Below are 14,709 nucleotides of genomic sequence, written 5' to 3'. Positions count from 1 at the left end.
ATGTCCATTTCCACCCGATTTCAGGGCTGCTCCTGCTCCTGGAAAGGCCCTTCCTCCGCTGAATGAAAGAGAAGGATGCCTGGGGAGGCTGCTGCAGGGAAGGCCTCAAATATCAAGTCCAGGTGTTAGACCTTTATCCTGCAGGTAACAAGGACTGGCAACCAATGGGAGGTGGAGCTGGGTTTTTTGTTTGCTTTTTTGTTGTTGTTGTTGTAGAGACAAGATCTTGCTCTTTCACCCAGGCTGGAGTGCAGTGATGGGATCACACTGCAGCCTCAACCGCCTGGACTCAAGGGATCCTCCCACCTCAGCCTCCTGAGTAGCTGGGACTACAGGCTACGCCACCATGCCTGGCTAATTCTTTTTATTTTTGTAGAGATTGTGTCTTGCTCTGTTGCCCAGGCTAGTCTCAAACTCCTGGCCTTAAGCAATCCTCCCACCTTTGTCTCCCAAAGCACTGAGATTACAGGTGTGAGCCACCATGCCTGGCTGAACACATATTTTCTAAACACCATCTGGGTACTCCTATTCCAAGCCATTCCCCTTCTCCCCACCCTCAGGGTGCAAGAAGTGGATGACCTTTGACCATCATACTTCTCAGGGGTTTCTGGTTTCCATGCAATGCAGGAAGAAGAATCCTGTGTCCAGACCCACATCCATGCCTGAAGGTCCCATGCAACCAAAGCAGGGTCCCACCCAGGACATCATTCGATAGGAAAAGCACTGATGTCTACTTTGTGCCACTGCACTGGGATAGTGCATCCACAAGAGGGTCTTGGCTTTGACCCCCTCTTCACCACCAGGTCCCCAGCATTAAAACAGCCTGTGGTCTGCCATGGGTCCTCAATCAATATTTTCAGAAAGAAAGAAAGGACAGAAGGGAAAGGAAGGGAAGGGAAGGGGGAAAAGGGAAGGAAAGGAAGGAAAAGAAAGAAAGGAAAGAGAAAGAGAGAAAGAGAGGAAGGAAGGGAGGGAGGGAGGGAGGGAGGAAGGAAGGAAGGAAGGAAGGAAGGGAAAGAAAGAAAGAAAGAGAGAGAAAAAGAAAGAAAGAGAGAAAGAAAGAAAGAGAAAGAAAGAAAGAAAAGAAAGAAAGGGAGAGAGAGGGAGGGAGGGAGGGGCAGGGGAGAGGAGGGAATGGAAGGGGAACGGAGGGGAGGGAAGGGAAGAGGGAAAAGGAAAGGAAGGGAAGGAAAGGAAGGAAAAGAAAGAAAGGAAAGCAAAAGAGAGAAACAGATAAAGGAAGGAAGGAAGGGAAGGAAAGAAAGAGGAAAGAAAGAAAGAAAGAAAGAAAGAAAGAAAGAAAGAAAGAAAGAAAGAAAGAAAGAAAGAAAGAAAGAAAGAAAGAAAGAAAGAAAGGAGGAAAGAAAGAAAGAAAAAGAAAAAGAAAGAGAAAGAAAGAAAGAAAGAAAAAGAAAGAAAGAAAGAAAGAAAGAAAGAAAGAAAGAAAGAAAGAAAGAAAGAAAGAAAGAAAGAAAGAAAGAAAGAAAGAAAGAAAAGAAAGAGAGGGAGACGGGCAGAAGAGAGGATAAAGGAGAGAAGTAAGTGAGTAGCAGGCCCTGGGGCAACAGGCGTGCAGGTGTGTATGTGGTTCAGGCTGTGTCCACATCCAGCTGGCAGAGTGGTTGGTGGGGTGCAGCTGCCTCCACAGGGCCTCCTGGAACTTGTCAGCAACTCAGTGTGTTCACCATCCAAACTGGGCAGACCCCAGACCTTAGCAAGGTACAGATCTACCTTCCTGGATACAGAAGGCATAGTCCTGAAAACCTGAGTTGCATTTGTTTTTTTGTTTTTTGTTTCTTTGTTTTTGAGACAGAGTCTCATTCTGCCGCCCAGGTTGGAGTGCAGTGGCAGGGTCTCAGCTCACTGCAACCTCCGCCTCCCGGGTTCAAGCAATTATCCTGCCTCAGCCTCCCAAGTAGTTGGGATTACAGGTGCCCAGCACCATGCCCAGCTAAGTTTTGTACTTTTAGTAGAGACTGGGTTTCACCATGTTGACTAGACTGGTTTCGAGCTCCCGACCTCAGGTGATCCGCCCACCTTGTCCTTTCAAAGCTCTGGGCTTGCAGGCGTGGGCCACCACACCTGGCCACATTTGTTGTTTTTAGGAGGAGAAAAAGAAATATATTTGATTTTAATTGTACAAGACTATCGGGTTAATTTTAAGGATTTCTATGGGAAATTCTTTTGCACAAAGAAGAGTAGCTCCTTGGTTTATGTTTGATAAATGATGATTTCCTATACCAAATTTCCTTCACACAGTTAACACCTGTGTGCTTCAGAAGTCAGAGCCGCCCACCTCAGGAACTTGTACACCTGTCCTTCCCTCCATCCTCATCACAACCATGTAGATCACATGGGATCCAGTAGATTCCGCCACTGCAGCAGCCTCTGCCAAGCCAAGCCAAGCCGTACTTCCTTCCTTCACTATCAGCCTTCGTCTGGGTGATGCATTAGTAACTTACAAGTGAGACCAAAAATACACAAATACTTCTAGTTTTCACACAGAACTTCCTTCTTAGAAAAAAAAAAAAAATTCCCTGCCCACATCCCGTCCAAAAGAATGCTTAATCAATGAAAAAATTAACTGTATCCCTAAATAAAGAAGTGCAGATATTTTCTTTACAGTGCTTTATTAATTTGTAAATACCATTATTGAATTTTTGAAAGTTCTAATTTAAATGTATTGATCTATTATTGTTTTGTGGATTTTCCACCCAAATGTCTTGGAGGAAAAGCACGGTGGGCACTGGATAGACCATGCAGTCGCGGAAACTTCGCCAAACCATCGAAGAAGAGCTTTGCACAGATGACGCACGAGGAATTACAAGGTGTCCAGACCACTAAGCTGATATGTTTATGCTTAATTCGAATCAGACAACTTTCTTCTAATAACTATGTCTGTCACTAGCCATAACACAGAAATGGGACATGGATACAGAGCCGTCTCTTTGCAGGCGGGGGCAGCAGGGAGGGGAGGTAGCAATCCGTGGAAAAGAACTGAACACATCAGCCAAAATGGGAGCCAAAGAAGGTCCTTTTTACCCAAAACGTCTCACATGGCCATTTTTATTGAGATTTAAACCAGGGAATGGAAAGCATTCTCTTCTCCCAGCTTGTTCTCTTCCAAAACAAGAAGTGAAATTAAGAACTATTTGCTGGCTTCCCCTGTAAGTAAACTTCATGGGAATTTATTTAGCAATGATTTGATACTTTAAGGATATTAGGATGGGGACACGCAGGCCAAGAGATGAAATAAACAGGACCGCATATATCGCTTAGGTCAGCTCCACCTCCCTGCAGAATCTGAACACTTCTGTCCTTCGCACTGTCCCCTACCACGGAAAGAAAGCCTGTTTACAACATTCCCCACCAAGGGCCCTGCATCCATACCCTTCGAGGCTTCTCATGGCCCTTGGAGTTATCCCCTTGCCCCAGCCTGCAATGGTGCAAAGGCTCTGGGACCTGGGGCCATTATGGCATAATTTCCCACCTCTCCCCCCTGGTCCCTCATGCTCCAGCCCCAAATCCTCCAGTGTGCCAGGCCTGTTCCCTCCTCGGGACTTGTGCCCTGCAAGATCCCACTGTCTGGAAGCCTGGTTCCATCTTCCCATGTCAGTCTCAAATCAAGCGTCACTTCCGTAGAGAGGCCTCCCAAGACCACCCCATCTGAAAGAGGCACCCTGTCCCTACCACGTTCCACTTTTTCCCAGTGGGAATAATCCTGTTCGTGTATGGCGTGACTGTGTAGCCTCTATCCACCCCTGCCTTCTCCTTCCCCATAACTTAAACAAGGACCTTGCCTGTCACCCAGTTCCCAGCACAGTGTCTGGCACATAGGAGATGCAAAGGAGCATTGATCTAATCAAGAGATACTAGCTCACTCTGGGGGCATGATTTGTGCCGATTATTAGATAGACGTGGACCAGGCATGGTGGTGGCTCACACCTGTAATCCCAGTGCTTTGGAAGGCTGAAGTACGAGGATGGCTTGAGGCCAGGAGTTCAAGACCAGCTTGGGCAACATAGCAAGACCACGTCTCTACAAAAAAATTTAAAAATTTGCTGAGTGTGGTGGTGCACGCCTGTAGTCCCAGCTACTTAGGAGGCTGGGGCCAGAGGATCACCTGAGTTCAGGAGTTGGAGGCTGCAGTGAGCAGAGATTGTAGAGCCACACTCCAGCCTGGGTGACAGAGTGAGCCCCGTCTCTAAAATTAAAATTTAAAAATATGTAAACAATATATAAATTTAGATAAATAAATTTATTTGAAAATAAATAAGAAACACGCATCGGGCACCTGGGTGGACTCAGGACCATTCCCTGCTGAGAAGCAGCCAGACCTGAGTCTTCTGGAAAATGCCACACACCCCTCCCTCAGGAAGCTGCACTTCCGAGGGAAATCAGAACACGGCATCTTCCCTCTCACTGTCTTAAGGCTAAGCATCAAAGGGCAAAAGATTCCTTCTGGTCTGAGAGGGCTCATATCTGATGCCGCAGCTGGGTTTTCCTGCAGAGTTTGAAACAAATCAGTTGAATCACTTTGGAATTACAGAGTTCTAAAAAAGTTAACATTTACGACTCTTCGGTGTCTTCCCTCTTTTTTGGCCACTGATAACAGATTCACGTGGTCTCACAGTGTCCCACGGCTGAGCTGTGGGTTCTCTGGGGGTGCTCATGGGCCTGGCTGGGTTTAGCATGGTCCAGGCCATGCACTGCAGGGTGGCCCGTCTCCAACACTGACACCACGGCTCCCGTTTGCAAGGACGAAGTTTCCTGCCAACGTTTAACCCCATGTGCGAATTTCTATGCAGGCAACAAGTAGTGTCTAAGGCTGGCTAATTAGGGGGTGCAATTGTCTAATTGGGCCATGTGAAAATGGTACAAAAGGCTGACTGCTGGCAAAAAAAAAAAAAAAAATCTGTTTTCACAAAAAGGCCCTCCCTGAAGAATGCACTAGGACTTGGGCTATATTTTATCTTGACTTCTACTGTTGGGGTCTTCAGCTCAGCCCCCTACTGGAGCTGCTCTGTGCAGGAGACACAAAGAGTGGCCGTGTCCTCCGCGGTGGTGGCCTGGGCTCAGAAGTCCCTGCTCCATCACTGGCCAGCTCTGTGACATCTGGCAAATTTTTACTCCTCTGGATCTGAGCTCTCTCATTCACAGATCAAAAGCCTCAGCTCTGTCCCCAGGACTTCCCCAGTGAAGATGAAATTAGGCAAGGTAAGTAGAGCGCTTAGCACAGTGTCTGGCACGGAGAAAGCTCCTGAGTGATGGGCAGTCACAATAGGTCCCAGGCATGCCTCGGTGGCTTTGTGAAGCTGCATCAGCACCCCTTAGAGCATCCCCTGCAGCCAGTGGAATGAGCACTCCCACCTAGGGCATCTCTTCCCTTCATCCACCCTGCACCACCCCCGGGCAGCCCACTTGGGCGTCCTCCCACCTCCCACCTGCATGCCTACCACGCCCCCCAGCCCTTCCGCTTGTCTACCCTCAAGCCCAACCCCTCCTTTTCTGGTCCTCACCCATGATCCTCTCCACCCTTCACCCCTTCCACCGGTCGGATCTCCTGGCAACGATGATACAGCCCTGCCCCACCCCATTCTCCTTATGGCGACAGGAATCAACCCCACAGAAAGCATTCAACACACCCCCATGATGCACTGGGGTTGCAGAGGCTCAGCGGAGAAGACATCAGCCAGGAGTCCATTTTGCCAGACTTGGGAGCCATGATTGACGTGCAAAGAATCAAGACGACATCACTGTCATCATGCCGGGAAACACAGAACTCAGGCTGGCCTCTCCTTCTCATCCTCGCCTGGAGCTCCCAACACAGGAGCCATTCAGGAAGTGGCCAGGACCAACTGGACCCTCACAAACAAAGGCGGGAGAGGGACGCCTTACTCAAACCTTCCCGCGGTATTTTCAGGAAAGCTCTAGTCAGGAGAATACAGAAACTTCAAAACCAATCACATTTGGGACATAAGAACAATAATAATCACCTTCATATCTCAAACCATATTTGACCAAGGTTTTCAAGGTGACGGCACATGCATTATTTCCAACTGCCCATCTTCAGGGCCAAAGCATTGGACAGGGCTGGAGTTGTTACCCTCTCCCCACACTCCTCACGCCTGGGAATCTGGGAAATCCAGATCCCTGCCAATGTCCCTTGGGAGAGATGAGACAGGGGGCCCACGCCTTTGTCCCTCCAGCACTGGCACAGTGTTTCGCACACAGGAGGCCCTCAGGGGGTCAAAACTTGAAGTGAACAACTTTGGGAGGTCGAGAACAGAGACAAGTCATCTCCCACCTTGTTAATGGGCACTCAGGTTTCATGCTTTTCTTTCTTGTTAGAAAGTTCACCAGTTTTTGTTCCTGTCCCACTCCTTTAGAGCAAAAAGGACCTAGGCTGGAGCAATGCAGATGGAAAGAAGACAATGCAGGGCAGAGACCTCAAGGGAGATGCAGTTGGGTCTAAGGCAGAACTTCCGAGAGCAGCCAGGATGTTCCCATCATCTCAGATGGAGCCAAAACACCCCAATTCAGCACCACTAGAATGTGTCAGAAGACCGAAATGTGGCAGGAGACCTACCTGGCCAACCTGGCGAAACCCCATCTCTACTAAAAATATAAAAATTAGCCAGGCATGGTGGCTCACACCCCTAATCCCACCACTTTAGGAGGTCAAGGCAGGCAGATCACTTGAGGTCAGGAGTTCAAGACCAGCCTAGCCAACATGGCGAAACCCTACCTCTACTAAAAATACAAAAACTAGCCAGGCGTGGTGGCTCATGCCTGTAGTCCCAGCTACTTGGGAGGCTGAGGCACGAGAATGGCTTGAACCAGGGAGGCAGAGGTTGCAGTGAGCCAAGATCACGCCACTTCACTGCAGCCTGGGTGACTGAGTGAAAATCTGTCTTTAAAAAAAAAACATAAAAAGAAGACTCAAACTTGGTTAGGGCATCCAGGCTGGGGCGACTAAGAAGCCTCCACTCATTGCCAAGTCCATTTTGGCATTAGGGAAGACAGCACATGGACTCTCAGACCATGTCGAGACCATCAGCAAGACCAAATCACTTGTTCACGGGCATAAGATTTGAGGAGACAGGGCTGAAATTAGACTCCTAGCAGCTGGAGAGGGTGGCCTTGGGAGCCTGTTGGGCAACAAGGAATCGCCCAACTGTCAGAGGCATGTGAACCAGAGCAACTCCATCTTGAATAGGAGCTGGGTAAAATGAGGCTGAGACCTGCTGGGCTGCATTCCCAAAAAGTGAGGTATTCCTAGATGTTAGATGTTTACGGTTAAGGGAGCAGATTGATAATGGTTACTCAACCGACCCAGATTTGGGAGTATCCTAATATCCCAATATCTTGAGAACAAAGACATTCCTAATTTTGCTTTAAAGATACTAAAATCGATTCTTGCAAAGTATAGTAATTAAGAAAATTACTCCTGTATCACAAACCCTTGTAGCAGAGCATATCTCTCCATGATCTTTTATATCCTATATATATGAGCATTGGACCTAGGGTGGACACATTCCTTTTCTTACTTTCCGGAACACCCCACTCTGTCTATGAGTAGCCGTACTTTCGCCACTTTACTTTCTTAATAAACTTGCTTTTGCTTCCAACTGTGGACTCGCCCTGAATTCTTTCTTGGCGTGAGAACCAGGAACCCTCTCCTGGGGTCTGGATCGGGACTTCTTTCCTGTAACACCTTTCTGGTGACCACAGAAGCGACTGTAGTGTGGAAACCCCTGGCCCAAAGGCTAACATTGGGTAAGTGGTGGGGTCCTGTAACACAATGAGTTGTGTGGGCTGCGCTCACACAGGAAACATCCAGGACTCCCACCACATCCCAAGACTCTGAGACCAGAGGGGCTGCCAGCTTTCCCGAGAACCTGAGCCAGGCTCCTGCCCTCATGGGGCCTTCAGTCTAGTGGGCAAGTCTGGAGTCAGTTGTCCCCGTCCCTTCTCCTTCACATCTTTGCCCCAGTGTCAGGCCACATCAGCTCTCTCAACGACAAAGAAGCTCCATCCCCTTCCAGGGCCCCCATGTCAGGATGGCCTTGCCCCTGGCTCAGCATGTCTGCCGGCCTCCCCTGATGGACTGTGAGCCCACAGGGCAGCCAGGTAGCAGAGGCCTGCAAACACCTGTTGGCCATCCACGCCTGTACCCACTGTGTACCCAGAAACAGGCAGATGCTGGGCACAGCAATGAACCCAAAGGTAAGGTCCTGGCCTTGGGATGGGGTTGGGGAGGGGGGAGGCGCATGTGCTTTAATGGGGGAGCCAGGCGGCAGTCAAGGGAGTCAATTGGACAACATGAGTGACTGAATGGGAACACCAGATGGGTAGAGTGTCAGGGAGGATGTGCTGAAGAGAGAACCCACGGTGGAGCCAAGAGTCACAGGAAAAAAGTGCCTCCAGGCAGGAAACAACCCATGCAAAGGCCCTGAGCTCACTGACACTCCCACCGCAGCTCCCTCCCACCACAGCTGCTACCCACTCTTCTCCAGACCCTGGCCTATTCTATTTCTGAAAATGAGCGGAAGCCCTGCCCAGCCCCATGGAGTATCCAATGGGTGCTGACTATATGTGTGAAATTGACAGGTGCTGCACCACCCTGGGTCTGCAAGGGCCCTGGTGGCTGTTCCCAGCCTCATTATCTGGTATAAGTAGTGGGAGGCAGGGGGCTGGGGTAGAGCAAATGGCAAGGCACCTCCATGCTCAGGTCAGAGACTTCATGGCCCTCTGAGGGGTGGAACAGGGCCAGCCAACAAAGGCAAATACACCAGGGCAAAGACACAGATGGAGGTCAAGAGCCACCATCACCATCACCCTCAACAAAGGCATGTACAGGGATTAGGGGAGAGGGGATGCCACGGCAAGGACCAGGGAGATCGGGCACTGGAAATTTCCTCAGCGGCAACTGCCTGGCAAAGAAACCTTGGTACCTATGGAGCCACTAGAGGATGAGGGGCTGAAGGAGAGGGGGCTCCAGCAGCCGTCCCCACCCTCAAGACATCAAGCACACACATTGGCACACACTCACATGGAGTGGGCACCCACACACACTCATTACACACACTCATCACCCATGCAGATATACACATGGCTCTCACAGACTCTACCCAGGCACACAAGCCTCAAACACACATGCACAAGCACATGAGCACACACAGCCACAGTAAAGCACATCTACACATATCCCTAACACACACACGCGCCTGCACACACATGCGCATACAAGCGCAGATAGCACCCACATACAGGTACTCACCACCCACATTCCTGTAAGCACTCAAATACAAACACACAGGCACACGAGGTGCAAACACAAACACATACGTGTGGTCACACACGCATCTATTCGGGCCCACACACGTGCCACGCCGGCACATTCCAGCCTGCACTCGCCCATCTCCAGGCACACGTCATGTACACTCTTGCCCATACGCACACACGCGGACACCCACCCCCACCCTCACACAGACACACACACCCAAGTCCCGGGACCTCCCACTCCCCAGGCCGCAGCGCACTGTGCGAGTGGAAGGGGTGAGCTCCCCGGCAGAGGCGCAAGGAGGGTGCACGGTGCGCGGAGTGGCTGTGGGCAGTGGGCTGGGGGCCGGGGACGCGCCCGGGTCGGTGCCGCTTGGTGGGAGCTGCTGGCGCGCAGGTAGCGGGGAGCCCCCGCGCACCCAGCCCGCCGGTGATTACTATGCGGCGGCAGTTGTCTCCGGCGCGGTGACGGCGCCTCTAATTGATCTCATTATCTCCCCTCCGTAAGGTGAAGTGCGGCCGCTCGCGGGGCCCGGGCGCGGGCAGGGCCGGCTGGCAGCCGCGGGCCGGCGGGGGCAGCGCTCGGCCTCGGGGTGGCACTACCGCCGGGCGCCGCGCCAACGAACGCAGGCGGCGGGCGGCTAGGCGGCCGGGCTGGCGTTCCTGCACCGCGACCGCGCCGGAAAACACCCCGGGGCTGGGCGGCGTCTCGGAGACGCATTCCTTTGTTACTCCCACAGTCTTTGGTAATGATTATTAATGCCATTATGTCCCATTTCCCCTCACCTTCCCCCGCTCCCAGAGCCGCGCCCGCGCGCCCGATCTCCAGGCGCTTCGCTCCTCCTGGAACCAACAACAATGATCCTCAATTAACCCTCTGCCAGGGCTGCCTGCTCGTGAATGGGGCGCTCTTCCGACTCGCGGGCGGCAGGCGCCCCAGCCCGGGCGGGGGGCCAGCCTCGGCTCCCCCGGCCCGACCCGCGGGGACTCGGAATCCGCCCGGGTGCCGGCTGGGGGTGGCCTCGCAGCTTTCCAGGCCTCCCTCCAGGATGAAACTCGCCCTCTCTGGAGGAGAGAGGGCAGAGACGGTACGAGAAGTTGCAGGAGGGAAAGAAAAAAAAAAAATTCAGTTTGTTGTGTTTTCCTTGGATTTGTTTCCTTGCCAAAAAAATTACCCCTTTTGTCTTTGCGCAAAAGAGGCAATCCGGGCACTTTCTGGTGGGCACCGAGGCGGTGCCAAGGCGCCTTTCTTCAGGGCGGTTTCTATTCCTTTTCTAGGCTCACCAGATATATTTTTAACATAAAAAACACTATATTTAATTGGTTATGGATCTCTGTTCTCTTAGCACTACTGGATATCACAGAAAAACACATTAGTACAGAGCAATTAGTGCAACGGCAGTAAACAACTAAGGCACTATTAAGCTGTGGGTGATTAAATAGTATTACTTTATATTTTTTATGGTGCTAGACTAAAAGATGGAGATTTAAGATATATATATTTCCATTAATATTAATATAAAATATAAATAACAGGTGTCTTCCACTTCTTCTTAAGGTGCAATTTATACTTAGCACTTCAATCTATAGAGAGCTACTTTTCTTATTGAAAAAAAAAAAAATCTTTCTTTATACACTCCAGGGCAATATTTCTTATCTTCATGCACCCGGATATTTAAGCAGAAATATTATTTAATTGGAGTTACGGAGTCAGGCGAAATAATGCCCATACCTATATCACCATTAAAAAATAATAATAATAAAGCTTCCATCCCATTGAAATACGCTCTATCGTTTCTCTCTTTGCAAAGAGCGAATCAGGCATTATGTGGTGAATCGACTGCAGGCCCGGAAAACAGGCGGGCGGCGGGTGGGCTGGGGCCCTAGGACTGGGGCCGGGCCGCGTGCACCTTGCAGAGGCCCACCCTGGCCCCGGCGCCCACTGCAGCTCAGGCCGTTCCTCCTCCGTGTGTGTAGATCATCCTGGAATTCTGGCACATCTTTCCTCGGCATCTGATTAAGTTAACAATGTGCTGCTATTTGCATGCAGATTTGCCGGGGCTTTCTCTCCAGCTGCTCCCAGAGACTTGGTCTTTCTCTGCGTTGTGATAGCACAGCAGTCCCTAAATGCAATCTTTGTCAGACCCAGGTGTGCTCTCATTGAGGACGCCTTCGTTCCAAGCAATTTTTCTTTCTGTAGCATTTATAAGGCTCTATTATAGTATAGCCACATCTGGAGGAAAATTCTCCTATTAATTATATACTTTTACCACTAGGAAGACAGATTCTAAAAGATACCAACATTTTTGTTGTTGTTGTTCTTATTTCTTTGACAGGCTGCGTTTTATTTTATTTTGTTTTGTTTTTCCAGGCATTTCAATATTTAAAGAGCCATTAACCAAGGGGTGGGGGGTGTGAATTTCCAGGGGGAAAAAAAAAAAAAAGAACAACAGAACTAAAATCTCAGTGTCAGCCCTACCATATCTCACAGGGACAAGTCCAGGGAGAGGTACCAACAGAGATCTCTCAGAAGGCCTCCGGGCTAGGCAAGGGATTCAGGATGAGGGCCTGGCCAGTGGGGAAGAGTTCCGTTCTACTGGAGTTTAAAAAAAAAAGGTGGTGGGGGCAGGGGTTGGGTGGGGGGGAAGAACAAGTGCTATTAACCTTTAACCTAGTCTGCTCCCAGGTGGACATTCAAGCGTGTCACCAAATCGCCAGACAATTTGATTTCTCTAAAGTCAAAAAGCAGTACCCAATCGGATCAACATGGTGATCCCGACGCGGAGTTTTCTTTGTGTGGTGGGGTAATTTTTCAATTAGGTTGGAGACGGAGTAAAAGCAAAATCTGGAGCTCAGAATTCATGCTCATCTTTCAGAAAGAGACAAGAAGCAGCTTTGCCCAGGGAGTCTGAAAGTTACTTTAGAAGCAGGTGGGTTGTTCTGTTTGTTTGGCTGGTGTTTTTGCTTTGTTTTCAAATCTTTTGGTACAGTCAGATTAGATGGGGGGGGGGGGTGGGTAATGGAGAGAATTAATGTAGGAAATATAGGAAAAGTTGTAAACCATCGGAGGGTCCCTTTCTAAATTATAATAAATTTAAAGGGCTAGAATTTTTTATTCAAAAATTATTTTGCAAAAGGGTGTGTACTTCGTGAACAAGAGTACATGCATGAGTATGTGCGTGTCTGTGTGTGGATGTGTGCGTGTGTGGGTGTTCTATGCTAGGGAGACTGCACGCACACACACTCACACACACTCGCACACACTCACGCACACACAAAGAAAGCTGAATTACCTTGAGAACAGGGAAAATGGAAATGGAACCATTTTCACTTTTCAAGCCAAACTTCATCAGGTAAAAATCCAAGCAAGGTTTTGGTCACTTGAGTCCAGATCCTACGACGACAACGTGGAAACTCTCTTCTCCAGACTCACCTCCCCTGTTCCAAAGGTGGCCTCAGCAAGATCCCAGGGCTATGTCCCCCGGCAGTACCAGGGGCGGCTCCCAGCAGGCCACGTGTGAGCAGCAAAATCACACAAGAGAGGCCTTTTTGAGTCCTGCCTCTAAAGGCTGGAGTCACTGCTCCCAGCCACTAACTGCCTCTGCTTACTGGTGCTAACCCCTTTCCCTCAAAACGACCGATTGTTTTCACTCTCTCTCTGCAGACAGAGGCCAGAAAGGCCCTGCAATTAGGGCCCATCTTTGGACCATGCCTCAGTCTCAGTTTTGTCAGCTCTGAAATGGGAAGAGCCAATCCCATCCTAAGTACATCCATGAAACACTGTCAACCCTGTTCTAAATAGAAATGATAAATAAGGGTAAAGTTTACTCTGATTCTTTTTTCTTAGGTCTCATTTCCTCCAAGCCTTGGTGCTGAAATTAACTGCCCTTCTTTCACCCTACGAAAACAAGAAGTAGATTCTAGTTTCATGACACATAAGGAAGAATCTATGCAAAAAGGTGGCAGATATTAAATGCATAGATTCTTCAATGTATATATATTCTCTCTATATATACACACACACACATATATGCATATACATATATATATTCTCTATAGATGCATTTAAACATATAATGCAAAGAGAAATAATTTATTTTCTAATTTGACCCTTTTGGGGCCACTGCCTTTTCCATCTCCTGCTGGCTGGCAATGCCCTCTCCTTTCCCCTACAGATATCCAGATACCCTCCTGCAAAAATAGAGCAGGGAGGCAGATGCAGTGATACTAGATTACATCACTGGATAGCATGTGGCATTGAAGGGAGAAAAAAAAAAAAAACAAGAAAAGACAAATGACATTTTGCTGCTATGGTGTGCTATTTTAGTGGTGATGGCTTGACTTTTGGCCCAAACGCATATGCCAATGGCAAGGCTAACTCCAGGGACTCACAAAAAAGAATGTGTGTTCACAGCTGTACTGTACACCAATACAGATTACATGTTTTCAGTGTTGCGGCCACAACAGAATGCTAATTAACATACTGGAGTGATGAGAGCGGCTGCAAGGGCCTTATTGTTCCATTATTTCATGAAGCCCAGCTGCCTTTGTTTATGTCACTTATCCTCTCGTGCCACAGGTTTTTACTCCAAAAATACTATCCCAATACAGCGTTAATATTTAAAAAACAAAGAGGTGGCAGATTGTCATTTTTGTGTCAGTCTCAAACTGCAGAACTGTTAAGCTGTTCTGGTTCGGTATTTAGAAATAATTTAACAGCCATATTCAGACACTGCCTGCATTCTAACATAATGGCTGAATACTTGAACCAAGCAAATGCATAACTATCCTGACATCACTTATGAGATTTAGATTGGTCAGTTAATGGAAGTCTTTACCACAATCAATACCATAACAGCTTCTTGAAATGAACGTGATTTTTTACACGGAGTGCTGCAAACAATAACTACAGAAATATACTACCTTTGTACCCGGCACAAAGAAGCTAAAATGCAAAATTAAGAAGCAATTACGTTTTTGCAAACTAATATTACAGTTGATTATTCAAAACAAACACTTTCAAAAATACATACTTATCATTTAATAATTGGAGGGCATTAATACCCCCCGTACCTGATTAATCATTTTTTTACACTTTTTAATAGCTGTTTCACCTACTGGCTACGTTATCCGCTTGCTGTTAAGTATTGATATTGATGATTGATGTAATAATGATTAAATAAAAAGCCATATTTAGAGCTTGATTTGTATAACATTTTTTGTCATAATCTTCATGCAAGAAAATACTGTCCACTGTTTAAATTAGTTTTCTTTTTCCTTCTGTTTTGCCTGGATTGTGCGTAAAAGTGACATTCTATAAAATACAGGTTTCCTCAAATGGTGTTCCACCAGCAATCCATACATTCTATAGTAATTTGCAATCACGGTCAGGGGAGGGTGTTGGCTCAAGCTCAAAATGTTTAT

General features: G+C 48.3%; 1 protein-coding gene across 30 annotated transcripts in view; it reads right to left on the bottom strand.

Moving 5' to 3' along the window:
* LOC105495610 (zinc finger protein 536) overlaps positions 1 to 14,709 on the bottom strand; it is a 491,361-nt gene that overhangs the window by 326,415 nt on the left and 150,237 nt on the right. For 2 of the 30 annotated variants that reach the window (XM_024797222.2, XM_011765372.3), the window contains exon 1: positions 12,579 to 13,315. The exons of 26 other annotated variants lie outside the window; for them this stretch is intronic. The gene's annotated coding sequence lies outside the window, so the exon portion shown is untranslated. Of the gene's footprint in view, positions 1 to 12,578; positions 13,320 to 14,709 lie in introns of those variants that run through there. 2 more of the 30 variants (XM_071086018.1, XM_071086009.1) reach the window with 2 other exon arrangements.

Source organism: Macaca nemestrina, chromosome 20 (genome assembly GCF_043159975.1).
Source record: "Macaca nemestrina isolate mMacNem1 chromosome 20, mMacNem.hap1, whole genome shotgun sequence".
Lineage (NCBI taxonomy): Eukaryota > Metazoa > Chordata > Mammalia > Primates > Cercopithecidae > Macaca > Macaca nemestrina.
This window is presented reverse-complemented; position numbering and strand designations above follow the sequence as displayed.